The 27,228-nt window shown below is 46.3% G+C and overlaps 1 protein-coding gene across 2 annotated transcripts in view; it reads left to right on the top strand.

Annotated features, from left to right (window-relative positions):
• Window positions 1-14,553: 14,553 nt before the first annotated feature.
• Window positions 14,554-27,228, top strand: part of TNKS1BP1 (tankyrase 1 binding protein 1) — a 557,727-nt gene continuing 545,052 nt past the window's right edge. For both annotated transcript variants that reach the window (XR_011281831.1, XM_069628996.1), the window contains exon 1: window positions 14,554-14,698. The gene's annotated coding sequence lies outside the window, so the exon portion shown is untranslated. The remainder of the gene's footprint in view (window positions 14,699-27,228) is intronic.

Raw genomic sequence — 27,228 nt, 5'->3', positions numbered from 1 at the left:
TTTATTGGTTAACATGCGGTCACACTCTCCGTGAACTAGCGACATGATGACATGCTTTATGTAGACCAGAAGAGAGAACAAGCTTGTCGCCTTTGTTCTTAATGAAATAAAACAGCCCATGGTATCTCCGCCATGGTGTCACTGAGTCTCATGGACCATTTCTAATAATTCCGGCCCTCCTATCCTCGCAACAGTAACCATCATTCTTTTCTTGACACATTTATGAATACTGTTATTATGAATCATTCTTCTTTCACCATCTGTGCGGTAATTAGCGACATCCGCATTTCTAGGTTATGCCTAGCTGATCGCTGAGGCATTAATCTGCCAACTACTTATAAAATTTGCTGGGATGTTCAGTTCGTTCAATAGACTTCAAATAGTCTGCTGTGTTATCGTAACTTGATTTACCTCGACAGTGATATCTTGTTCCACCATGTAACCCTCCCCTACAGAGTCTTTTGGGCCTTCACATTACTTGGAGGCAGCTACCATCTAGCTGGCCACAGCATTTTCCTAAATTAAATGTATTTGTTCAAATACCATGCTTAACTGGGTCCTCTTTAAAACTGCAGTGTTTAATTCTCTGCTGTGTTGGGTGCTGTTTTAAAATGACAGCTGCTTGTCACGTTATTTTCCTCCGTAGGACACATTAGCTTGTTATATACCAATTTCCTGAGGTATACTTGTCACATTATATTTCTGCCTATGGGTATTAGCAACCTTATCTACCAACAGTTGTCCTGCCCTACTTGTGTAGTGAGTCCCTATCCCATGTACACACCTTCCTGTCATCTAATCTATTCTATTTTAAAACACGCTAATTGTGCAAGCTAATGCCTTCTCTGTCCCCTACTTGGTTACGAAAACAACTATCCTTTGTGCCAACTGCATTTCCAGGCGCATTTACAGTGCAGTTTCAAATGTGTCCTTTCTCATCTTATAATTTTGTTTCTTCTGAAAAAGGCAAGGGGGCAGAGCCTTCAATAATTGTCCCACTACAGTGGAAAACAGCAACAGAGGAGTCCGACAGAAGGGAAGTCTAAAGTCCAGATATACAGTGTATTGACAAGAGTGAACCTGGCAGACGGATGTCCTCAGTGAACTGGTTAAAAGGACATTACAGATGAAAATTGCATTGAAAGCGAAAGTGAACCTGATGGAGGGAGGCGAATAGTCGAATAGGATCTGAGCCCGGAAGAGGGGCGATCCAAGGGTGAGAAGCCAACACCCACCGACCCGTGAATGCAACAAAGAGACGTACAACAGGGAAAGTCTTTGAATGCATGCCATGCCAGAGTGAACCTGACAGAGAGAAGCTAATATACGAGAGAGGTCTCAGCCCAGAAGAGGGGGACCAAGGGGTGAAGAGCTATCACTCAAATATACCCAGAGAAGAACTATAGAACTTTTTGTTGAACTTTTGTTCTGTACTTTGAATGTGTCAGGCCCTCGGAAGAAAGAAAACTTAACTACCGTAGGTCCTGATATCATTAAGAATTTTGTTTGGATCGAGGTCCAGAAGAGGGGGACCCAGGGGTGAAAAGGCATCACCCAAAGCACAAACAAAAAGGAACTTTGGTTTACTTTAAAACCCATCAGGTCCTCAGAGGAAAGAGACTTTTTGTAGAAAAGAGACAACCACTGAAGGCCCTGAGTGCTCAGAGTGGAACTGTTGGCTCATGCTGGGAAAGCTTGAGCGTGTGCTGTGCTCCCGGATGCTACCTTGTCCAATGCTGAAAACATGGGGAAGGGAGACCCTGACTACTGCATCCTGACTTATTATTTATTAAATCTTCCTTCTTTCTTAAGAACATTATCTCACACTTCTTTTTGTATTTACCGCAAGGATTGGCATTTGTTTTTTTAGGATAGGCCCTTTTTATTTTGACAAGATGCCACCCGGAAGGACTTATTATTGTTTGGTGGTGGAAGCTTGCTCCCATCTTAGATTTAGGTTTAGATTAGGCATTTGTTCAACCTACCTATACAGTTTAATAAACACCCTTGAACTGTGATCGCTTGTGTCTTTCTTTACTGTTGCCACCATAAGTTCCTTACATGAGCCAGTTCTATATGGGGGATAATTAGAACTGGAAAAGGTAGTCTTGGAGCTTTTACCTTTTTGACCAAGGATAGAGGTTTGGCCTATAGGGTTTTGGGAAAACGTTTTCTCTATTTTTCCTAAAAGGGATGTGGATTTATGGAAATAGGCCATTAGGGTATTGGGTATCAAGGGGTCTTCTTCATGGGCAAATAGGGAATACCATGTCTCATCCAATGAAGCCATGACATCTCCCTGGAGGTTATCTCCTCCCATGTGATCCTTTCTCATATAGCCACCCCCAGCGCCAGAGTTTGGTAGCGGCTGCTGGCCCCTGACCACATGTGAGGAGGTTACCACCAGGGGATCAGTGACGACTCCATTTAATTCATCCCACTATCATCTGAAGAAGGCAAAAGGGTCAATTTGGAGGATGGTGCAAAATGTGCATTCTTTGAATAATGTTGTTGAGGCTGAGTTCCCAGTGGTTCTGAATCCTGCTACCATTCTCTGTAACATTCCTACTGGTTCTACCCACTTTAATGTAATTGATTTGAAGAATACATTTTTCTCAGTTCCCTTGCACCCCGATTCCAAGTACCTTACTGCATTTTCGTATCTATTCTTTGCCCTCTTCAATGTATCCAGAAAAGGACTGTGAGACTTCTCCGTGACCGCAAACCCAGGGATTGCATCTCTCCAGCCTTGAAATCTCTCCACTGGCTCCCTGTGGCTGCGGGGATCAAGTTCACGACCCTCTGAATCGTCCACAAGGCTTGCTGGGGCCATACTACATCCAACTTTCTCTTCCTAAGCATCTTCCTTCTCGAGCCCTCCACTCATCCTGTCAAATTCTGATGATTCCTCCCGCCCCTCCTTCTCACCTATTTCCTTGGGTGGACTATCCTGGGGGTTCGTCTTCTGTGGGTTTCTTTCTTCTCTTCTGTCTTCTTTCTTGGTCTCTTATCGTGCAGGTAAGGACGAGCTTCGTCGGAGGCCACGTTGTCTGGATGACTGAACACTCGACCGCGGGGTACCCCGGGAGCAAGACCAAAGACAGGGAAAAAGCCTCCTGGTGGGAAAAACCCTGAAGAGTCTTAGTTCTGGATTGGAAGCCAATATCCTTGAAAGCTCTACAGCTGGAACCTCAGTTCTCTTGAAGTAAGGATCTCCCTGCAGTGATGATGAATCCAATGCTCCAGGATGGACAGTACTGGGGAGTCTCACAGCAAAGAATATCCTTCTTTTGGGTTGCGGTAAGGAAGAGAGAAAGAGGAAGAAAAGAGGAAAGAGAGAGGAGAGAGAGAGAGAGAGACAGAGAGAGAGAGAGAGAGAGAGAGAGAGAGAGAGAGAGAGAGAGAGAGAGAGAGAGAGACACAAAAGAATATAGCTCAAGCTATGTAGAAATGCGGTGTAATGAAGAAGACCGGGAGCGGCAGGAGAAATAGACCCACTGAATGGGAATGCGGTTGAGAGAGATAGAGAAGCTCAGCGGGATAGTGAAGTAGCAAAAGGGAGAGAGAGATGAGCGTTGAGCCAAGCAAACTAACCGGCACCAAAAGGAGTCGGGTACCATAGCAGGGGGTTAAAGCCAACAGGATCAGTAAAGAGGGATGCAAGGAGAATGCATAGTAAACTCACAAGGAAGGAGCAAAGCAGCGTCAGAAAGCAACGGGAAAAGGAACGCCCGACCGTTGGACGCCACAGAGGATGGCAGCGGAGTAATGCACAAGTGAATACACAACAAGTGTAGCCTGCGAAAGAAACGTAGGTGCAACGCACCAGCCACTGCAACCTATGGCTGTATAAAGGGGGAGACGGCCGGGAGAACAACAGCTAGACCGCTCACCTGGATGTCACCATAGCGTGACAGGGATATCAATGGTGCTTCCAGAAATGCCATAATTTCCACGGTCCAAGTATAACACATCCACCGCCAACTCTCTGAGTGTCAGACGCTTCTCCTGGCAGAGAGTGGGGGGTGGATCTCTGTCTTTGGCGGTGGCTTCCCTATCCCTCTCTCAAACTTGAGCAGGACTACCTAAGGTTCCGGAAGCAACACAAGACCTTCCTTTTCGCTTCTGCTGTCTCTCTCCCTCTCCCTTGCTGATGTCTCTGTCTGCTGCACATACTGGTTACCTGGTTGCCTACTGAACGTACGGGACCAGGCTCCTGCACAACCAGTTGCCCTTGCACTGCCTCCGGGCCTCCCATCCACTTAAGGTACTGTATATGTAACCTTACAGTCCCCTGACTCTCTGCACTCATGAGCCACATCCCAGCTGCACATACTAGCTACTCTGCACTCTCCCCTCGTCCCTCCCTCTGGCACATCTACCCCTCGCTCTCCTCACACTTGTGCGATCTGAATAACATCAGGCCTAGTAACATTGTTGTTTTGTCTTCCCTCTGTCTTCCCTTCCTTGTCTTGTCGCGCCTAGAAACACTTGTGTACAGGCGCGTTATAAATGACGTATCATAACTTACCATATCATATTGTGGCTAACAATTTCAGCACACAAGATTACCACATGGTTATTGTGAATCCGAGTATTTTTAATCAGGTGGTTCAGATAGATTTGGGGAATTTACATGTGCCTAATGCAGTGATTAAGTATGTGGGCGCAAGTCTGTAGCACTTCAGAGGAGCATTTTCGAGGAGATTCAATAACACTTCTCACCCTGCTCACGCAGAAGGGTACAAGGTGGGCAAGGAGAAATTACAGTATTGCCAGAAAGAGGTAGTTTACATGGGGCAGGTAATATCAACCGCATGAAAAAAAGTGATGCCTGAGAGGGCAATTGTAATTCAGAGTATACCACATCCCGTTACTTTAAAACAGATAGAGCATTGTTTGGGACTCTGACTATTGTAGGTCTTGGATTTTAAACTACTCTAGTTACCGGAGGCCCCTATTGAAAGGACTCAAGGAAGCTCAGATATTAAAAGGCTTGATTGAGTGGTCAGAAGAGATGGCAACTTGTTTGTGGGAGCTAGAGGCTGTGATCATTAATGCTCCATTCCTGGTGACACTGGACTACAAAAAGCCATTACATCTGTTTTCTCATTAAAATGGGCAGGTGATGACAGCCATCATCACTCAGAGAACATTGATGGGCCATATGCCTTTGATTTATTATAGCAGTCTCTTAGATCCAGTTATGCTGGGTAATTTCCCATGCGAGCAAGCTCAGCAAGCAGAAGCTTTTGCTATTCAAAGGTCTTCAACTATTACTATGGGCTGCCCGGTGACCTTGTATGTTGAACACACAATTTTTGCAATTTTGGAAAAGTCCAAACTGACTCTCACCATGCAGAGAGTTTCAGGATATGAGGTAACTTTAGAGAATGCATCTATTGATCCAGTGAGGTGGAACATAGTCAATCCCCCAACATTTGTAGCTGAGCTGGTGAAACCTGATGATGTTGTATGTGATTGTGTGACCTATGAAGGAGAAGGGGACGAGAGTACAGAGGTGAAGGAAGATGCACTAGATGGAGGAGAGGTACTCTTTGTCGACGGTTCAATAACAATTGATCAGGACACTGGAGAAAGGCATACAGGTGCGGCAGTTGTAGGCCTTATGGATGGTGAATACCAAGTCAGGATGAGGAACTGATTGCTTTCACATTATTCAGCACCGGCGGCGGAATTGGTAGCTCTCATAGAGGTGCTAGAGATGAGTAAGGGGAAGGCAGTCATACTGACTCTGCGTATGTCACCTCCACCGTGCAAACAGCATTGTCAAGATGGCACAGGAGGGGGTTTAGAAGATCGGATGAGACCCCTGTCCAGCATGCTGCATTACTGTCCAGACTAATTGAAGGGCTAACAATAACGGTAGAAGTAGCCATTATCAAAAATGTTGCGCACACTAACCAAACTGATCAAATAGCACTGGGTAATGATTCAGCTGATAGACCGGCAAAGAGGGCCGCCTGTTTACTATTTATAGATTCCCAAATCGCAGAACCCATGTCCCAGCAGGTACAGTTACCAGTTCCTTACACAGCAGTTCCCTTCATTCAGATTACGGAAATGCAGGTGTGAGCACTGAAGGAAGACAAGGCTCTGTGGGTCAAAAGGGATATGCCTCTCACCCACCAATTTATTGTGGAGACAGGAGTTTACAGGCAAAGTAGTTATTGCCCTAGAGTTACTTACCATGGCTCTGGAGCAGCTGCATTATCCGTCGCACACTTCCAATGACAAATAGCAGCAGACCTCCAGGAAGACTGGTTCATCCAGAATTTATAAGAACAGGTAAGTAATTTCCTAGATAATTACGTGACATGTCATCAGTTCAACACTGGAAACACGTAGAGAACCTTGAAGGGGACATTGCCCTGACCATCTGGGCCTTTCAGAGATCTCCATATTGAATATGTTGACATGATAAACATGTGTAGTAATTTTTCATTATCTTGTAGTTTGTCCATTTTCCTGATGGTCTGAGGCTGGACCCTGTGCACACCTGGATACAGAATCAGAAGCTTAATTCTTGGTGCTGGCGTTATTTCCACAGTGGGGAATATGTGAGGTCCTGAAATCTGATAATGGAACCCACTTTTTAGGGAGCTTTTTGCAGAAATTATTTCTCTATTGGGCATAAGGCACAGGTTGTATTTGGTGCATTACCCACAAGTCAACGGGATTGTGGAGCACATGAATGGCCCATTCAAGAACCATCTAGCTAAGCTGTGTTTCAACTTGATCAAGAAGTGGGTGCAATGCCTTCCTCTGGCTCCATTTTACCTCAGAAACCAGACGGGAAAGGAGTACCATTTGACTCCCCATGAGACAGGCACAGCAAGAAGAATACATACACCACTTTCACCTGCATGCAGAGCATCAGATGCTCAGAAGTTCGTAGAAATCCTAGGAGAGGAGTTTAGGGCCTACCTTAGGGACTTAACTTGTACCGTCTTCATATATCTTCACATATTCCTTCTTCCCATCAACAGCAGGCTACAGCAGAGGGCAATGATCAAGAGGCTGAAACTCTACAACAGCTGCAACTGTGCCCTGGAGGCTCAGTGTATATTTGGTCCTTCGTCCGAAGTTGGGGCAATCAACGCTTCAATGGTCCCTACAAGTTTGTCTATACAATTCCCAGTGCTGTGAAGGTGGAGGGCAACCGATGCTGGATACACCTATCTGATGTCCGAAAGGATACCAACACTTTCCCACCCGCACGAGAACAAAGCACAGAGGGAGATCAGTTGATAAATAGTTAAGAATGCTATCGAAGTTGTAGCTCGTTCAATTAGGGCTTTGGTGCAAATGACAGTGGCTCTTTTGTGAATATTGCAGAGATAGTGGAAAAACATGAGTGCTAGGATATATATTTGTTTGTTGTTTCTCACTTTTTTCTTCTCTCCTTGTTTGGGTGCGACGAGTAATATAAATGTAAATGTTGATCATGTTTTTAGTGTTGTAGGGTTTTATTAAATATTAATGTCCAGACCAAAAAGGGATATAGACCATGATTTAATTGAAGATGAAGGGGTAGGTCTGGAATGTACTGTGGATGTGCATGGTTTTGCCACAGATAATATGTGGTACAGTCATATGAGAAGGGTGGGGAGAGAAAGGTCTGCAGATTTTTGCTATATCTGCTCTCTTATCCTCCATGATTCTGACATTCCCAGAATGTTTATTCCAAGCGAAGTGTCAACAAAGATAGCACAGAGTTTTGTGCACCTAGCCTTATGCAGAGTACAAGGGGAATTTAAAGAACTGTCAATCCAGGCATCAATCATATCTGTTGATAAAGATGAGTGTGCAAAGAAAGAAAAGGAGTACGACAATATATGATCTAACTCAAGAGCACAATTGAAAATCAAAGGTTCTGTTTTTTCACATAGTTGATGGGAGCAGGGGATAATGAGTTGCATAGTGGGAGGAATGAGGGGGCTCACCGAAGCAGCAGTGCCTCAGATGAATGACTATTACACAGAGACATGTAATCTGTATGTGAAATATCTTATGTGGCTGAACGAGCCAGAGAAACCTGTTAAGATCCAGTCACTGACATGCTTTTCTCTGTGTTTTAAGGGTGATGGCACTGTGCCTGTCAGCCCAAACATGAACTGTAATTGAGTCATTCATATCGCTGATCTTGTTGGAGGGACATCTGCATTGCTTGATCTTTAATGGTCTTGCGGGCCCATTGCATATCACCGGCTTCCTCAAGCTGTGCAGAGAGCATGCAGTATCAATACACTGCGCTCTCCAATCATGGTAGTGCCTGAATCCCATTTGACAGTCTCAAACACATCTCATCGAGCCACCTATGTGCCTTTTTTGTTCCTTTCATCCCTTTTTTCATCTAATGTGAATGGATATAAGACTCTTAATGAACATAAGAGAATTGAACTTTTGAGAAGACATAAGCTAAGCAATTATCTGTCAACAACCTCTTCACAGGCATTAAAGGATGTTCCAGGTTCTGTCTCTTCAGCAGGGCCAAGATGGTCTTTGCCTCCCTTTTGTCCCTAGTGTCAAGGCCATCGCCAATGCGAAATGGCTGCAGGTCACCAGGTATGAGTTGCCATTTTTCACGAACAACTCAGAATTCTACTTCAGTTCAATAAAGGAAGAAATGAGAGCCTTCTGTTTTATGACATTGCAGAACCACTGCACAGTTGACCTTCTAACAGCTATGGAAGGTGGGGTGTGTCGAAAAATAGGGAGTACATATTGCATGTACACACCCTCAATGATTTATATAATGGGACCTTGTTCCAAACAATTAGAGCCCAACACAAACTTGGAGTGGCCATGGAGAAGGAGGCTGGGATTAAAGATGATACTTGGATTGACTCATTATTTTCCTGGGAGCCCTCCTGGTTGAGCATAACTGTGAAGATACTGATGCCTATTCCTGTCTTTTTGCTTATCATTTTTTGTTCCTGTCAGGTGCTCTTGAGATGCTGTTCTGCCAAGATACCTAGAACAGCTGCGATGATATATGATATGATAAGATATGGCATTTATAACGCACCTATACACAAGGGTTTCAAGTCGCGATGAGGCAAGGGAGGGGGAACAGAGGGAAGACAGGGACAACAATCTTACTATGGCAGGTGACATTGAGATCACACAAGTGCAGTGGAAGGGGAAGGTGCGGAAGGGGTAGGGTGCAGTGCGGTACACGCGATGAACAGTAAAAAATAAATAGAATAAATAAAAGCAATAAGTAAAAGGTGCAACCAGCGGGTGGCAAGTGCGAGGGTAAGTGCAGACATCAGGTGTCAAGTGCTGGTAGGGGGATGTAGGGATATAGAAAACAGTTCCCAAGTGCAGGGACGCTAGGAAGGCAGTGCAGGTGTGCAACTGGTGGGAGAGGGGACCTGGGCCCGAGATCAGAGGGTAGCCAGGTGACCAGTGCAGTTTCAGTTTCAGCCAGGAGTTCAACAGGAGAGAGGAGGAGAGAAAGCAGAAGCAAAGAGAAAGGTTGTGAGGTGCTTCCAGAACCAGAAATGGTTCTCCTCAAGTTTCAGGGAGGCAGCAAGGCTGTTCCAGAGAGAGGCCCCAGTCAAAAAAAGAGATCTATCACCAACTCGTTGCTTGCAGAAGCGACTGACCCTGAGGGAGTTGGAGACGGATGAGCGAAGAGCTTGAGAAGGAAGATATTTAGGAAGAGAGAGTTGAAGGTATTGAGGCCCCAGAAGGACAATGCAGAGGGTTTTTAACATAATCCTTGCAGCCACTGGGAGCCAGTGAAGAGATTTCAGTCCTGGAGAGATACGAGCCCTAGGCGTGAGGCCAAGAATGTCAGTTACTCTGTCTGCGGGTAGGGTCACTTCCATCTCAAATAATTTGGCCACACAGATTGAGTCAGGGATGAATACAGGGCTAATTGGGCCTGCATGTAGTTTTGTGTTCTACACCGTATTTGGGTAACTATGTGGAGGATTGTATAGATTGCGGAAATGGTGGGTGGGTGTTTTTGTCTTGTATGCCGGAGAAGTATGCGCCAAGTGGGAAGAGCATGTAGGATGTTTGTAGGATTTCAGTTCCTCAAGACGATTTTATTAAAGAGCTAAAATTAACTTTTGTAGTTAATGTATTAACTAAAGGGGGGGATGTTGGGATGCATGCTTCATGTTCCAACGTAGGCAAGAAGTTCACGTTACGCAAGTAATATAGAAACAATGGTGTGGCTAGGTTAGATGCGATGTTGACCCAATGTTGCAATTTAACATGTGTTCAGTCTAGATAAACAGATTGGAATAAATGTTACTACAGGTCTTCCTTTGTGTTTAGCCTTGGATACATTTTAGATATGCATCATGTACCAACCTAATAGAAGTCGTGGGGACACAAAGAAATTGTGCAATGTACAACGTGTAGTGTTTAGAGTGGGAAGCGAGGAGCTTAATGCATACGAGAAACAGAAGTCCCCAATGGGAAAGCCACTGTGAGGGGTGTGGTAGTCGTGAAGAATATACATGTGCGATTCAATGGGCCTCACCACGACCCAGTTGGTAACCATGCCGCTATTTGCGCCATGGTTGCCTCCAAAACCTTACCGATTCCGCCATGGTGAATGGAGCAATTACCACCCCATTCCAAGGTTGGCGGGGGCAGTAATTCCCCATTCACCATGGCCCTTCCCCATTCCCATTTGAGCCCCCGTAGGGCTCCATGGGAATGGGGAAGGTGCTAATAACGGTACCACTAATTGCGGTACCGTTATTAGCTCCAAAGTCCCTTTTGGGGTCCTGTCCTTGATGCCTGTTAAACCTGGCATTAAGGGAGGACCCGCAAAGGGACCTCGGAATAGGGCGGTAAGGGATTACCGGCACCAGTGCCCTTACCGGTACCGGTATTCCCTTACCGCCTGGGTCGTAATGAGGCCCAATAATGGTTTAAATGGGAGACATGCTCAGGGATATTAGGGGAGTGTGGGGTGCGCTGTGAGTACATGGAAATATCACAAATCACTGTTCCCCCATAGCTGGGTTTTGTGTAGGCTGCAGAGAGTTTGATTTGCGGAGGTGAACTTTGCATGGCTTGAAGGGTTGAATGACCAGATCAAGGAAGCACAAATGAAGCAAACCACAGTTGGGCAGTTGGCGATAGCATAAAATGGTTACTTGAAGCAAAGATTCAATGAAGTGTCTTTTGGTTGTGGGTTTACGACTGGAATGGGTTTGTGGATATAAAGAACAATTCTTCCTGGGAGCACGGAGACTTGTTGATAAGTTCGGCCAAATGGTGAGTCTGGGGTTAGCTAATAAAACACATGGAAGGGATGCTGGAGGGCAGATTTTCCCATTGTTTTATGCGTTTCGTTTGGGCTCTTAGGAAGATAAGGAGGATGTGTGCTGGAGGCTCTATGATCTGAGATGGAAGTTGTAAATAAGGTGAGATGATGGAAAACAGAAGGAATAACATGGGACATCAGCACATCTGGGACAATAAGATGTTCATTGCCTGATCAAAAACATGGCTGTTTGTTTCTCTCCCTCCTCTTGTTGGAAGTGTTCTTGTAAAAGTGTCACACATCACATACTTGTTTAAAGGTTAAAGGTTTCCTGCAAAATGGGACAAGTCATAACATGAATTGTTTTTAGATAACAAGAAGCTTATGTTAAGAATTTCATGACTGATTATGGAAAGAAAGCATGATGGGGAAGGGGATTGTGTTTTGTCAATGTGTCTAATGGGATTTGAGAACGTGAGGGATTGTATTTCCTTGTACATGGTTGGCCAATGGGATTTTAAGGGATGACTTTGTACCAAAATATGTGCGATTATGTACATTGTTCAAATGTGTATAAAAGCTGCAACTTTATTGAGCACTGGAAGGAACTGTTCCTTTTCCTCATCACAGGGCTGACTAACCCCTTCCAGCTGTCAGCATGCAATAAACTTGCTTTTCTGTCAAATTGCATTTACTTTCCGGTGGAGTTGTTTTTCCGCATTGTATTTTTTAGTCACATTCCTACACTTGCCGATTATTAACTCAGGTTATACTCGTTAAAAGCCACTAAAGATTTTTTTTTTTAAAGTGGCGATATGATGCAATGATCAGAAGGACCATGTAAATACTCGATAGAAAATGTTTTCAAGATGGTGGTTAAGGGGAAAAGAAGAACGTTTGTCCTTTAATGCATAAACTGTTCATAGTTTTTTTCAGAAATCAAATTAAAATACATTTAAAAAAACAAGCAGATTTGATCAGGAGGTCGCGGTATGATTAAAAACATATAAGGACATAGGATTGTGGCAGAGAAATTGTTTGGTTGGGAGGATTAGTAACTGATGTGACACACATACCCACCTACGCTATAATCGAGGCACATACAGGGCTAACAGGTGCCTTTATCTTTAGGATGGTGGAATAGTGCTGTTCCGCCCATATGGTTGGATAGCCTTGGTGAAGAGGACGGAAGAAAACCTTAGGGTCATAGAGGTGTTGATAAGCTGTTTTTTCGGTCTTACTGAAGTGTCACATCAGCAAGCCTTCATCAGGACAAAAACAATCAGTAATGGTGGAAGAGATAGAGAAGAGATAGACACAGGAGAGAAAGAAATGGAATCAGAAAACGGTGTTGAGTCAGGGAAGGGATGGGCCTGGGGATAAAGGTAGAGATAACTCAGGAAGGGAGCAACATGGGTAGAGGGTGGAATAGAGGGTATGGAAGGAAAATAAATGGATAGATGAGGGAGAAACAGAGGGTGTGATATGTAAATTGAAAGGTACATTTTTTGATAGGAATGGAGATAGTAAATTGAGGCAATTGAGCTGAGAAAGGGATAGTGAGATTGAGAAAAATAGGAAATAGAAAGGGATGGCGATAGCAAAGAGATAGAAAGGACCAGCAATAAGATAGTAGGAACGGGCAGGGTTGGGATTGGTTGATAAATGGGGACAAGGAAAAAAGATAAAGTAGTGAAAAATTAGAAAAAGTGCAGAAGGGAGGGGTAGGTGGGGCAGTGAACTGGAAAAAGGCAATGAAGATAAATATAGAGAAAAAAAGGATAGCGATCAGGAAGGAGTGAAATGGAGGAGACTAAAACAGAATTCATGAAGGGAGAGAAATTGGGGGAAATGGGGAAGGGAGACAAAGAGAGAGAGCTAGGTAAGGTGGGAAATGGGAGAGAAAAAAAGGATGGAGATAAGAAGAGAGTGACATCCAAGAGAAAGTACATATGGAAGTGGTAGAGAGGGGGAAGGCTGAAAACTGTGCAATTAAGAGATGGGAAGGGAGAGAAATTGAAGGGAGACAACAGGTGGAAGAGAAGTGATAGAAATAGGGATGGGGAGAAAAAGGGGTAAGACATACACAGAGGTAGAGATAGGGGAGTGAGAGAAATGGATGAAGACAGGGGATGGAAGGAAAAGCATATAGATAGGAAGGGAGAGTTGGAAATTGGGAAAATAGGGATAGAAAGGGTGATGGGAAGAAAGGGGGGCCAATAAAGGGGTATAGAAAGTGAATGGTTTGAAATGAAGTGCAAAGGGAAGAGATGGAGATGGGGAAGGGACAGAAGTAGGCAGAGGTATGGGAGATAGAGAGAAGAAAGGGAAAGATATGGGATGAAATGGGTAGAGATTTGGAAGAGAGGGGAAATGGATATAGTTCGGGAAGGGATAGGAATGGTTGGAAATGGGGAAGGGAGAGAAAGGGACAGAGATAGTCAATGGGCGAAATGGGGGACAAGCAAGGGATAGAGATATGGGAGGGAGTGAAATGAGAGAAAATATATAGGGAAGGGGTCGAAATGGCAAGCACGATATATGAAAGTCAGAGAAATTAGTAAACATAGGGAAGAGAGAGAAAGGGAACAGAGGTAGGGAAGATGGATTAATAGGGGAAAAAGGAACAGAGACACAGCATAGTGCAAGGGTGAACAAAACTAAAGAGGTACAAATTGAGAGAGAGTGAAAAGGGAGAAAGAGAGAGGGAGAGCGAGAGAGAGATGGGGCAGAGAATGTTTTTGGGAGAAAGCAGAAGAGATGGGGAAGGGAGGGAGATATGGAAGGAGGGGGCATTGTGGAGCAATAGTGATGAGATGGAGGAGGACAAGGCAAACCGGGAAATTCAGGGAGGTGATAGGGGGTCCAGGCCAGAGTTTGGTGAAGGGAGGGGGGGTCAGGTGGGGATACGACGGATGTGGAGAACACAGAGCGATGCAAAGAGGGGGAGATGGCAAGATATAGTTGAGGCAGGCGTTGTCGCGATGTGAGAGGAAGGAACCGATGCTGTGAAGGGGAGTGACATGGCAAGAGGGAGGCGCGGAGAGTTGTGGGGAAAAACGGGGCCAGAGATTGGAGGTTGCGGGGATGCAGAGGTGCGCAGCCAGCTGTGTAGAACAGATAGAGCCTCTCCAGATGTGAGTTTTTGGCCCTCTCCCCGCAGCAGAATCATGTTCGCTGCTGTGACGACACCACCAAAGGAATTTCCCCCTTTGAGGGAGGGAAAGAAGGAGGGTGTGAAGGAGGGGAGGGTGCGAGGGGAGGGAAAGAGGGAGGAGATAGGGTGGAGGGAGGGAAAGAGGGAGTGAAGGAGGAAGCGGAGGAGGGAAAAGTGAAGGGAGACAGCAGGAGGAAGGTGGGAGCGGCGAGAGGTGGAGAGAGGAGGGGGCTCGGAAGGGTACACCAGAGGAGGGGGCGCGCTGACCCCAGGAGTCGCAGGTAAGAGGAGGCAGTGGGAACACACATGTTCGCTGGCGCTGCTGCGCGAGCTGAAATACAGCCGCTGCCAGGGAGCACGAGGGCCGCCGCTCAGGGGTGCAGCCAGCACTGGGGTGCAGGGGGAGCTACAGGTGTTGGAGTCCCTGTGAGAAGTGCGGGCAACCCGTGGTGCAGAAGGGCAGTGCCATGGGAATGGGAGGGGCGGGCATACTCCTGGTGCATTGAAAGACGGCGTGTGTGGAGGTGGGGGTCGGGGGGGGGGCAGCTATCTCTGGCAAGGGCTGAACCCCAGTGAAAGATGCAGCCACCCCAGCAATTCTGGAGCGCAGGACAGGCGCAGTAGCAAATTCTTGTAGGAGCAAAGAACTCATTTAAGTTTTCTGCGCATGGTTCCCAAGTGACAGCTCCGGCATATGGGACGGACCTATGTGATTGACGCACCCTGGGTTAGGCTCCGTGGGGGGCTTGAGAGGTGACACGCGGGTGGTGGGGGCAGGGCAGAGGGCGCTGCTGCGGCCCTGCTCTGACTAAGAGTCTGCTGGAGTTTTGCAATCCTGGGTGCCTCCCTTCAGTGTGTGTGTGTGTACACAAGCTCAGGGCGGGGAAGGGGAAGGCACGGCCCTGGGGAGAACACTGGCAGGAGGGAGGGAGTGGGAAGAACCAGGAACAGAAGAAGTGAGTGAGGGGAGAGAGCGGGTGGAGAAGAGATGGGTGGAGTGGGGACAGAAGTGAGGAGGAAGGAAGGAGAGAGGCAAAGAGGAGGAACGGGGTGCGGGAAAGAGGAAGCGGGGCCACGGGAGAAAAGGGAAATAGTGACGCCTGGGAAGAGGGGGAGGGCGAGGTCCGGTGGGGGGTTTAATGGAATATAACGAATATGAGAGCAACGAGGAAGGAGAAGAGAGTAAAAAAGAGAACCCGAAAGAGGTGGCGCAGTACACAGGAAAAGGAAAAGAGGAGAAAGAATAATGTACAGGAGGGGAAAGGGGGACCCGGAGAGAGCAAAGATAGTGAGGAAGACGGATGTAGAGAAAAAGAGGAGAATAGAGATGGAGAATGCGAAAGTGAACATGCGACTCCAAGTGAGTGGTCTATCCACCCTACCAGTACCCTCCCCCCACCAACTACCCCGCCCCTCACAGCGACTGGAGATGCTATATGGCCTATAGGGAACTCGGGAAATTTCCCGCAGGTCTCTGCACCTGGCACTCTCTAGGGAGGCATTTCAAAACCTTATCATCGAGAAAGGAGTGGGCTTGCTTAATATGGGGCCGCTCCGTGCATTTCCCCCAGGGCCTCTTGGTTCCCAGGCCACCCTTGTCCAGAACCGCATCCAAGATCCCAGACACTTGATGCTCAAGATTCCCGAAGTGTGTGCCTAGAGCTTTGCAATATTTCAGATCTGGCCACGAGTCCTGGGGACAGACCTGCAGGAATGAATGCGTGTGATGAATTAAAGCACCCGCTGAGGACTGACACCGCTGCAAACTGTAGATTCAGCACTGCCTCCAATGCCCCAGACGTGGCCATGAGGAGGGCTGGACACAGTGCTGCAGAGGCGGCCTGAAGAACTGGGCACGCTCCCCGCAGCAGCCTGAGCTGGGGAGGCCTTCAGAGGTGACTGCAGCAGGACGCCGGATGTGGCCCCCAGCATTGTGCTGTAGAAGGGATGTATTCAGCTGTCAGTGCTCGAAATGGAAATGCAGAAGTGCAGGTACCTTCTACCTCCCGAGCAGCGCCAGTGTCAGTGCATGCCTTCACCGGGAGTCAATGGAGCACTGCACCTGGCGGAGCACACCCCGTGGGGTTGCAGATAGGAGTGTAGGAAGGAGGGCAGTATTCTTGTTCCAGCGATAGGGTGAGCAGTAGGAAAAGGCCTGTTTCCTAGTTGGGACCGGCTTGCGGGTCTTGGGTTCCAGTTTGGAATGCCATGGATGTTGGTGATGCATAGGCCTTGGGAGATGATCAGTTCCTTGGCCAGGTAGACTGGTGTTTTGGTTGCGGCTGCTTTGATGGTGCCGCAAGCTGCCCGCCTTGAGTATGGTGCATGCTTGAAGGCATAGCCAGTGCAGCTCCTTGTGGACTTGGTTGATGTGGTTGAATTTTCTTAGTCCTCTAATGAGGCGTGCTGGACGGCTTTTAGATGCGCCAAGGTGGCACCTGGGACTATTGTGAGTAGAACATTGCCATTGTCCAGGTGGGAGGAGACCAGTGCTTGTGAGCCTGGGTTGAAAGTCTTGGCAGGGATTTGCAAGGGAGCGACAGCTTGTACCATGCTGTTAGGTTCTTTTTGGCAATTTTTTTTCTCCAGTGGCCGCTCACCATCTATGATAAAGCCCAAATATGTTGTGCTGGGTGAGAGTTAATGTATGAATGTGTCAAGATTCATGTCAATCAGTGTCACAGATAGTGTCCCACATACTCTCCATACTACCCTCAGCACCCGCGCGCTACTCTAAGACACTTTGCACAAAACCTCTGCCATTAGAATGCAGCTATCTCCCACGTCAAAACGTGGTCTAGCTGAACACATAATCTCTCTCCTGCTTCACAATCTTTGCACAACACCTCTACCACTAGAATGCAGCCATCCCCCGCAGTGAAATTGGGTACAGCTACAAACATAATGTCTCTCTTGCACACTCTCCAAACTACCCTCAACATCCATGCACTACTACTGTGCAGAACACCTCTGCCCTTAGAATGCAGCTATACGCCACAATGCCACATTCCTGCTCAACATGGGTGGCAGGCAGGGACTTGGCACCCCTAATTACCTTCGTATCGGTTCAAATGCACACACACATTTTAAACTCCTCAGAAGAATCTCCCATACTTGGACTTTGGTCAACAAGGTCGTTCAACCTACAGCGGGTTGACACCATAACTGTGGTGAAAGGTGCTATACAAATGCCCATCACATTACAGATAGCTCAAGGAATGCTTAGAGTCTCAGAAATGGTTCGAGGGTTTTTATTGAATGGTTTCTCCGGGCCATAGGGGCCTTCCTCTCCCTCTCTCATCTAGATAGCACCGGTTTGCTGTAATCCAGGCATCCCTATTGCACAGGTTCATATATACAGAAGGTTGACTCCTACTGTCTACAGTCCACACTAGCTGGTTTGGATCAGGGTACAGTGAGCAAAAAGCAGATGGCTGCGAACTGTCAACGTGGTTAACAACCACTGAACAGGTTATCATGCCTTGTTCTTCCGAGAGAGGGGCGCCTGCTACCTTTGTTGAATTCATATATACAGAAGGTTGACTCCTACTGTCTACGGTCCAAACTAGCTGGTTTGGATCACTTAAAAGGCAATATCCTTCTCTTTCTGTCTTCTCTCAATGTAATGACTTTATAGACTTTCTCTACACACTAACACAAAGATTAGTTGACTACAAGAGAAAATGGGATGTTCCTTGCGGCCACTCTGCTCGATGTGGTCTTTTTCCTACCACGCCCATGCACTCCTCTCCCTCTCTCCCACTGATTGTTTCCCCTTACTACTCTCCTCCTTCCAACTCCACCCATCAATAATCGTTGTACTCCTTGCCTCTTCCATCACTGTCCCTGCTAAGTCTCCTGCTCCTACTACTACCTGCCTCCACCATTTGACGTGGACTATTGCCTCCTCCAAACAACTGCTCCCTCCTATACACTACTACTCCCACTCCTACACTATGGTTCCCTCCTCCATACGAATTCTCCCACTCCCAGACAACTAATCCCTCCTCCACACTACTAGGCCCCCTCTTCAACAGTACTACTAAAACTCCACCCCCCTTCTCAGGCTCCTCCCGTTCAGTCTCACATTCACTCCCTCTTCTAATCACACTCGCTAGCCTTTGACACACACCCGCAACACAGTACCACTTGCACTCATTAACCCATACCTACCCTGATCCTAAATTGCCTTCACACTCCATTCCACTTTCCTCACACCTGCTGGTCTCTTGGTCTACCAGCTCCTTCTCCTCTGACCTCACCCAAACAACTCATAACTTTCTGCTTCCTGGAGGCTCTTTTTCACCCTTCTTGGGTTGGTGATCTGGCTCTGGCCAATCTGATCTTGTCTCCCCCGGCAGGGATTCAGCAGCATTTCAGAAATCTTTAAAGAGCAGGTTAATCCTATTCCCTTGTCTCTGCTCAAGGCTGCCGTGTTCCAATATTGCCGACCCTTGCTGTAGAGGGTCCAAGTTCCTGTTATTGTACAGCGGATTGTTTCCCCCTCAAGGTAAGTATAGTTCTGGTTTTATGTCCCTGGTGGTCTAGGGTGGCCCCCATGCCTCACTGCCATGCGTGCTAATACTGATGTGTGCTGTATCTGTAGCAGCTGGTCAGGAATTCAAGCTCCTCATTCAGTTGCTCCTCTTTCCCAGTGATGTTTGTACACCAGTTGTGAAGGGCCCATGGTAGGTGTAGAGGAGCGTACTTCTCTTTTCGCTAGCTCTCTCTCTGGCTTTGATTTAGTTTGCATTTGCCTGGGGTGCTGATGGGTTGCTGTTCTGCGGCGCATATTCTCCCTTGACTTTGGCTTCTTTGGCATTCCTGAAAAAACAAGAGAAAAAGTTGGCCAGTTCTTTGGTTAAGAAGCATGTGGTGATGCAAATTGGTACTGAACATGTGTAGATTGGCACTTTGGGAGAAGACAGGAAATGGGGCCCTCCCCACTGCCACCATCCCCCTACGGCTAGGGGGATGGCTAGTTCTGCAATCCTCCCTGTAAGGCATCCCAGCCCAGTCTGAGAGGGGTTCCTATCACCGCTTGACACGCTCTGAGTACTGACCTTGTCACATCAGACAATTCTGGACTTGGGCATGCTTGTTGCGGTTTCCTGGGAGGATGAGTTCAGTCTTCGTTTGTGTGTCAGGTGCTACTTTACATACAGGCTTGGGTGAGGTGCAGGCAGCGCTGAGCATCAGATGTTGTTGATGCAACTAATATTTAAGAAGAGCTGCAGGCCTTCTGCTCGGTGTACCTTAATATCAGTGTTGGCAAGGGGTTCCCTCAGAGTCCATGCAAAGGTTGAAGATCACAGAGGATAGGATGGAGTCCTGTAGCACTCCTCAGGTTAATGAGCAGAGCTGGGAGCTGTTGGGGCCCATCTGGACGAGTCAGTCTCTGTGGGAAGTTCTGAACATCCGATATGATAGGTTATTTATAACGCGCTTAATACCCAGAGGTTTCTAAGCGCAAACCCGGGATCGAACCTGCGTTGCTCCGTGTCGTCTTGCTTCCAAGGTGACCACGTTGCCCCTAAGCTATCCTCCCGAGATGAAACGAGAAGAGTACTCTGCCGTTTACAAATTTGATACTCTAAGAAGTGCGAGCACTCCCCCTTGTAAACAATAGCAAGTGTGAAAGAACTCACCACCTGCCAACACTTCCTCCCTCTCAAGGGCTGGTGGTAATAACCCCAAATGTATCCCTGTAAATCCGCTTCACGTGCATCCAATCTCCTCGCCTTTAACATGTACTTTTGGAGTGTAGCCATATTGGCGTCATCCTATAGGAATTCAAACAAAAGCCACATGTTGGTGCTATACACAACTTTAATAGTTGGCAAAAGTTAAGAGCCCATTGTTTAAAAATGGACGAGACCAAATAACTGGTTCTATAGGTTAGGACCCACTCAAGACAGTCCACAATGACTTTTTAACTCACTCTGACACACGAGAGGAGAAATATTCATTTGCATATTAGTCTGGCCCCAACCTCATAAGGTTATATTCCAGCACCAAAATGCCTATCAAGTCTCCTTTGACCAGGGAAAAAATACAAATGGAGGCCAGTGCACCCAGTGCTCAAAGAACCAGTTACACCTATACTGCTTGGTCCCACTTTAAGAGGAAAGACTGACGTTGTGGAGGGGTTGGCAGGTTATAGAACCATGAGGGTGGGGAGGCCATGGAGGGCAATAATTTGCGTTTGGATGCTCAAACAAGCTATTTGTATGTATAAATCTATGTCTGTAAGTATCTAGGTGTAATTTATATAACATAACCTAGCTGGAAAACAAGGGCTACACAAAGTTGTACATTCACAATTCAGGAGACACAAACTTACGTTGGTGTTGAAAGGAAGATGGAGTGTGCATTTCATCTATAGGAGCCAATAGTTGATTTGTAAATGAATGATCCCTAAAAGAGGTGTGTTTTCATATATTTTTTGAAATGTGGGAGAAAGGGGGAGATCCAGATGTGTAAGCGGGGTTCCACATTCTTAGCATGTAGCTTGAGAAGTCTTGCCTTCACTTCTTGATTTCTTGTCTGGACTTCTTGATTTCTTGCCTGGAGTGCTGTAGTTTCTTCTGCTGCATTTACCTCCACACGTGGGTCGTTTATTCAGCCAGGTAGGGTGGGGGGCTGATTGTGCTGCCTTGTAGGTGATCCTGTGATCTTGAGGGGTAGTCAATGTAGGTTTACCAGAGTGGAAGTCATGTGGTCCCATTTCTTTAGTCCTTTGATGAGTGGAGCAGTGGGATGCAGAAAACCCTTCATTGTGGCCAACGTGGATTTCGGAATTCCTGTGAGTAGGGCCTTGTCCCTTCTAGGTTGGAAAGGCTGAGCGCTTGGACTGTGGTTCTAAATTCTGCCTTAGTCATGTGGGGTTTATTCTGCACCGAAAGGCACGCTGGGACCAAGCAGTTTGGGTTTTCTTTGTGATGTTTGTCATGATTATTATTTTTTTTTATAAGGTGCCTAATACCATTCCCCAAGTTCGGTTTCCAAGTGCCGATCCGGGATTCGATCCTCTGTTGCTCTGCGTGGTCTTGCTTCCAAGACCAACGCATTGCCCCTGTACTATCCTGCGTTCACGATTTGCCTTAGTCAAGTCTTGGGTAGTAATCTTTGCAGCTTCATATCGCTTAGCCATTTCTGGATCTAGGGTTGCCTGCGGCTGTTGGTGATGCTGTTATATTTACTCATTCCTGGGTTTTTCTTGACATAAGCACTAGGCTTGAATGAAGGTGAGGCAGTTTCTGGGCAGTTAGAGGTAATCAATCGTGGGAACCTTTACAGAGTAGCAGATCATCAGCGAAGGGTGAATATTGATGTTGTGAGTAGCGAGGGGCTTTCCAAGTGGCTCCATCCACAGACTGAAAATCATGGGAGAGAGGATAGAACTTTGAGGTAGTCTGCCCATAACTGGCTGCTGCTGGAATCTGTAGGTGCAAATTTAAACATATTAATGTTGATAGGGAGGTAGGAGGAGAATCATTGTAGAACAAGGTCGCTGAATCCTATGCGCCATCAGAGTACGTCTATCATGGGCTGATGGGCATTGGTTTTCAAGGCTGCCAAGAGATCTTGACATTTGATTCTGCTTGGATGTAAAGATCCCGGACCCACAAATCATTCCTCTTGGATGATTGAGATAATCAAAGAATTTACTCTGGAACAGTCCATTTTGTTAGCTTACTTTTGGATGGTTTAGGCGAATATGGGGCATATTTGATTATTTATTATTGAATCTTGTTATTAATGATAAGGATTAGTCAAAATATATTAATAGTTGGGATATTTTTATTTTTTAATGTTGTATTTATAAGTTTATATAGATTCATTATTTATTTCTAAGATATTCATTTCTTTTGTATACAAAAAACAAAAAGCCACCAAGAGGCTGAGCAAGTTTAGGTGTATGGGTCGCTGTTGTCTGGGATGTGGAGGATGTCAGCCACAATTGCACGGTTGGTTGGCATTTATATGCTGCATCGTGGCCTGAAGCGGTGCAATAGAAATGCACAAGGTGGTTGTTGCTGATTTGGTCTTGCAGATAAATGAGAACCGCCTTCTCGATCATCTTCAAATAAGAATGGTAGATGTGGGGGTGGTTTGTAATTAATTTGGATCCAATGATGGTTTCATCGGGTGCTAGCGGAAGAGGCCTGTGTTGAGTGCATTGGCGTATATATTCCATGGTTGAGGGAAGGACGTGCTTCTCCAGAGAAGGTGTTCATGATGGTGGAAGGGTGTCATCTTAATGTGCGCTGGTAGTGAGTGTGGGGAGGATGGCAGCACACTCATGTATAAGAGAGAATAATGAAGCTAGCCCACCTGGTTGCTTAAACAGGTGGGTTGGGTGGAATGGGTGTCTTGATTATATTAGAGTGGTCTGCGATCTCATGTACCCTTTGGAGAGGAATTGATGGATGGGTGAAGCAATGCTGACTGGCTTTGGTTTGACATGTCTGCAAAGGTACACTTGGAAACAGTGGCTTTCGCTGTGGTTTATGCCCGCACAGCTGAGGAGGAAGAGAGAGAGAGAGAGAACACAAGTGAGAGGGGGAGAGAGAGAGAAATAGAACACAACTGGGGAGAGAGAGAGAGAGAGAGAGGGAGAGAACACAAGTGTGGAGGAAGAGAGAGGCAGAAATAGAACACAAGTGAGGAGGAGGAGAGAGAAAAATATACCACAAGTGAGGAGAGAGAGAACACACGTGAGGAGGAAGAGAGAGATAAATAGAACACACGTGAGGAGGAAGAGAGAGAGAAATAGAACACACGTGAGGAGGAAGAGAGAGACAAAGAGAGAGAAATAGAACACAAGTGAGGAGGGAGAGACAGGGAGAGGGACATTCTATTCCTCACAGAGACTTGGTTACATGAACCAACAGGACTCACCATCAACATCGCAGTTCCCTCAGATTATAACATCTATTTTGAAAACATGGAGTCTGGGAAGGGAGGTGGGGTTGCCATAATAGCAAGACAAAATCTTAAGCAATTTCACTCCACCATCAAATGCTCAAGATGCGCGATCCTACACTTAAACATTACCCCCACCCAAAATCTCTGGATCAATTTCATCGTCATCTAGAGGTCCCCATCATTAATGCCAGACTTTAACGATGAGCTCTGCCACATTTTGAACAACCTAAAAGGACCGAACACAGGGACTCTGCTCCTAGGTGATCTAAACAGATGCAGAGGAAATGTCACAGATAAGCAAGCTATAAATCTGTAAAGGGATTTACAAAACATCGATTATTTATTAGCAAACCAAACCCCCACCTGTAAATCAGGCAATCAGCTGGACTGGATCATAGCAAACAATGTGGAATTGTCAATGACAGACACCCTAACCTGTTTCTGGACAGATCACCACAAAGTCAAAGCTAGCCTCTCTTTAACAAACAAGAATATAAAATTTAACAACACACCTAAGACAAAACAAAAAAATCACACCAGCCATTCTATCACAGGATCACCCACATTATGAACATCATGACTGATGAAGACCCATGTGATTTAATCGCTTCCACCTATAGCAACCATTTTCAAGTGATATTAGACCAACATGCTCCCTTAAAAAAACAAGCAACTTTGCCCAATCCCACACACCAAGGCGGGTTTACTGCCAAACTCAAAAAAGCCAAAAGAAAATGAAGCAAAAACCCCCCTGAGGTGAACAAAGAAAATTGGAAAAATACAGATTGCATTTACAGAGCCAAATTAACTGAACTAAAACATTATTATAACGACCAGATATCTTCCGCTACAAATTCTACTGGAAAATTATTCCAAATTTTAAAATCCATTGAGAAACCACCTACACACTCTCCTCTGTTCCAGCCCACCTCTGAAGACTGATCACGTACAAACAGCCTTTCACAACAAGAGCAAAAAGCTGAGAAAAATAATACATTGTAAAGTTAAAGATCCACCCCCCCCCCCCGCCAACAATAGAGGATCCCGTCAAACTTAAAGAACCTCGGTTCAACTAGGTTCCAATTCTGCTAAATCTCTCTGGCAGACATGACATGATGAACGTCCTCTCTTCCATCAATTGCACTTCATGCCCAGAGAACATTCTACTCCCAAAACATATCATAGAAAATGCAGAAATGTTTGCCCCTATCTCTGTCGTTTGACAAACACCTCCTTTAGGGACTGCAAAGCCCCAGTGGAAATAAAGACGTTCACAGTTACCCCTCTAGTAAAAAAAAAAAAACAAGTATGGATCAATAGGATGCATCCAATCTCAGACCAACAAAGACATTTTCTACTGAAAATACCTGATAAAATAGCTACAAGCCAACTTCAGGACTATGTCGAAAATGATAAAATAGCTACAAGCCAACTTCAGGACTACGTCGGTAAAAACAATCTTCTTCATTCACAACAATCCGACATCAGAAGTGCACACAGTACGGAATCTGCCTTACTGGACTTACAAACCAAGATGCTTGCCATCTTGGACAGAGGAAAGACAGAACTCCTGATCCTCCTGGACCTCTCGGCTGCTTTTGTCTTGCTATATCATCAGAAGCTCCGAGAGGCCCTGAACACAGTAGGAAACTGCTCCAAAGAAGCAATCGATTGGGTCGCTTCTTTCCTTGAAGACAGAAGCTCAAAAATCACCTGGGCAGGCCACTCTTCCACATCTAGGTCTGTGGATTGTGGCGTTCCACAAGGAGCCAGATTCTCGCTGCTACTTTTTAAACTCTATCTCTGTTGTCTCTGTTCCCTACTGTCAAAACTTGGGGTGTATTTTACGAACTTTGCAGATGACACACAACTAGTCATGGAATTGTACGGGAATCACACCCTTGACAACGATAGACTCTCAGCCATCTATAACTCCATCGAAATATGGATGAAAACTAACTGGATGTGCCTGAATGGCTCAAAGACAGAGATCATGACATTCGGCTTGACAAAAGCCATAAGCAAACTAGGCCCTGCATACTCCTCCTTCCTTATGAAAGATATATCAAAGTATCTGATAAGGTTAAGCCACTTGGAATCTACCTACAATCCTCGCTAGGAGCAGAAGCCCAAATATCCTATCTCAAACGTAACGGCCAATATTATCAAAGGCTCCTGTGCCGCATTAGGCCTCTGCTGAGTAAACGGAATAAGGCCACAATAGCTCGGGCTACTATTCTGTCACGTCTCGACTACGGAAACGCACTGCTCTTGGGAGCCAGCAGTAAATCCATTAAACAATGCCAAACAATACAAAACAACGCTGTTAGATCCATAACAGGCAAATCCAGAAGAGAAGATATTACAAGTGATAGAAAAAGATCTCCATTGGTTAGCAATGGAAGAACGCATCACGTTTAAATCTCTGACACTGGTCCACCGTTGCTTATATGGAACGGCCCCCACCTACCTAAAACAGGAATTCAAACTGTATGAACCCAGTCAGAGGCCCAGATCAGAAAACCAGCGACTGCTGGAAGTCGGTCCCCCTAAAGAGAGCCTTCTCTTGCAAAACCATTTCAAGATGGAATGAGCTACCTCGCCATCTCAGACTTGAAAGCAACGTCCTAAACTTTAGGAAACAGCTTAAAACTGATCTCTTCAAACAGCTCTTGAGATTGTGATTCTTCTCCTATCTTCATCTGACACATGTGTCCTTCATTCTTGTTGTCCTGTGTTCCAACCAGTCCACGTGTTTTTGTTCGCGCCCTGATGCTTGTGAGCTTCACTGTTAAAACTATATAAGGGAGAGAGAGAGAAAGAGAGAGCGAGAGAGCGTGCGCATGCGCTAGAGAGAGAGATATTTCTTCAAATCTACAGCCAGGGACAAAAATGTCTGAAACTATGCTTACTGGGATGGCGCAGGTGAATGCATGCATGTGTTCCCCCTCCCTCTCCCCTCGCCCATTGGTGTAAACAGAACGCAAGCACGCGACATCCTCCACGCGCAGAGTCCTGGCTGCCTGTGAGATATCCTTCCCATGCCTAACACTCACGAGACTGGGGAGGCGGAAGGGAAGGGAAGGGTGCGGACTGGGACGTTTGCCACTCATTTCCCTATGAAAGCTAGGCGAAGAAATGCTGCACTTGGAGGGGCGCGGACTCCGCGCTAGACAGGGACGAGCCTTTCACCGCTGCTAAGGTCGGGGGTCGGGCTCTATGCGCCCCCCCCTCCTTCTCACGGCACCAGCCCAACAAGACGTGGCGGGGGCTCTGTGTACACTAATACGCGCGGAGCTGGCCTCTCAGGAAGCAGTAAACAAAAAGGCAACCGGGACAGCGAACAAATATACAGTTTAATAAACACGATTCCAGTGACCACTAGGTGGTGGGGGCAGCCAGGGTAAAGTTGGGGCGACATTAGGGTAGCTAGTAGGTACTATTGCATAAACTGGGGAGACGTCAGAACTGGCGAGCTCGAGGTACACTGCGATGACTTCCTAACACTATTTCCGAAGCCGAAGTTCATAGCTGTGCACGCCAGTGTGAACTGTGGCACAGACCAGGAGTGGTATTACAGAAACGTGCCAGCAGTGGACGTGCAGTCAGCACCAGGGCATGTCCCAGCGCAAAAACATTCTTTCAATGCATTCTGTACCGGGAACGTGTTTGCACTAGACCAACCCCTTCAGTCTTCTGGCAAAATGCACTCATGCAATATGTGTTAGAGCCAAGGATTAGGGTGCAATTGAAATTGCACCTGTGCAAAGTTTCTGTACCAGCACCCAAAATGCACCATGGCGTTTTTTTTTAAGTTGCGAGGGTCAATGTTTGCTACGTCTCCCTGTGTGTGTTTATTTTTGTTGCAATTTTGCAGGCG

This window comes from Ambystoma mexicanum, chromosome 12 (genome assembly GCF_040938575.1).
Source record: "Ambystoma mexicanum isolate Mex_15411 chromosome 12, UKY_AmexF1_1, whole genome shotgun sequence".
In the NCBI taxonomy this organism is placed as follows: domain Eukaryota; kingdom Metazoa; phylum Chordata; class Amphibia; order Caudata; family Ambystomatidae; genus Ambystoma; species Ambystoma mexicanum.
The sequence above is the reverse complement of the archived record's forward strand: the minus strand, read 5'-3'. Positions and strand labels throughout refer to the sequence as shown.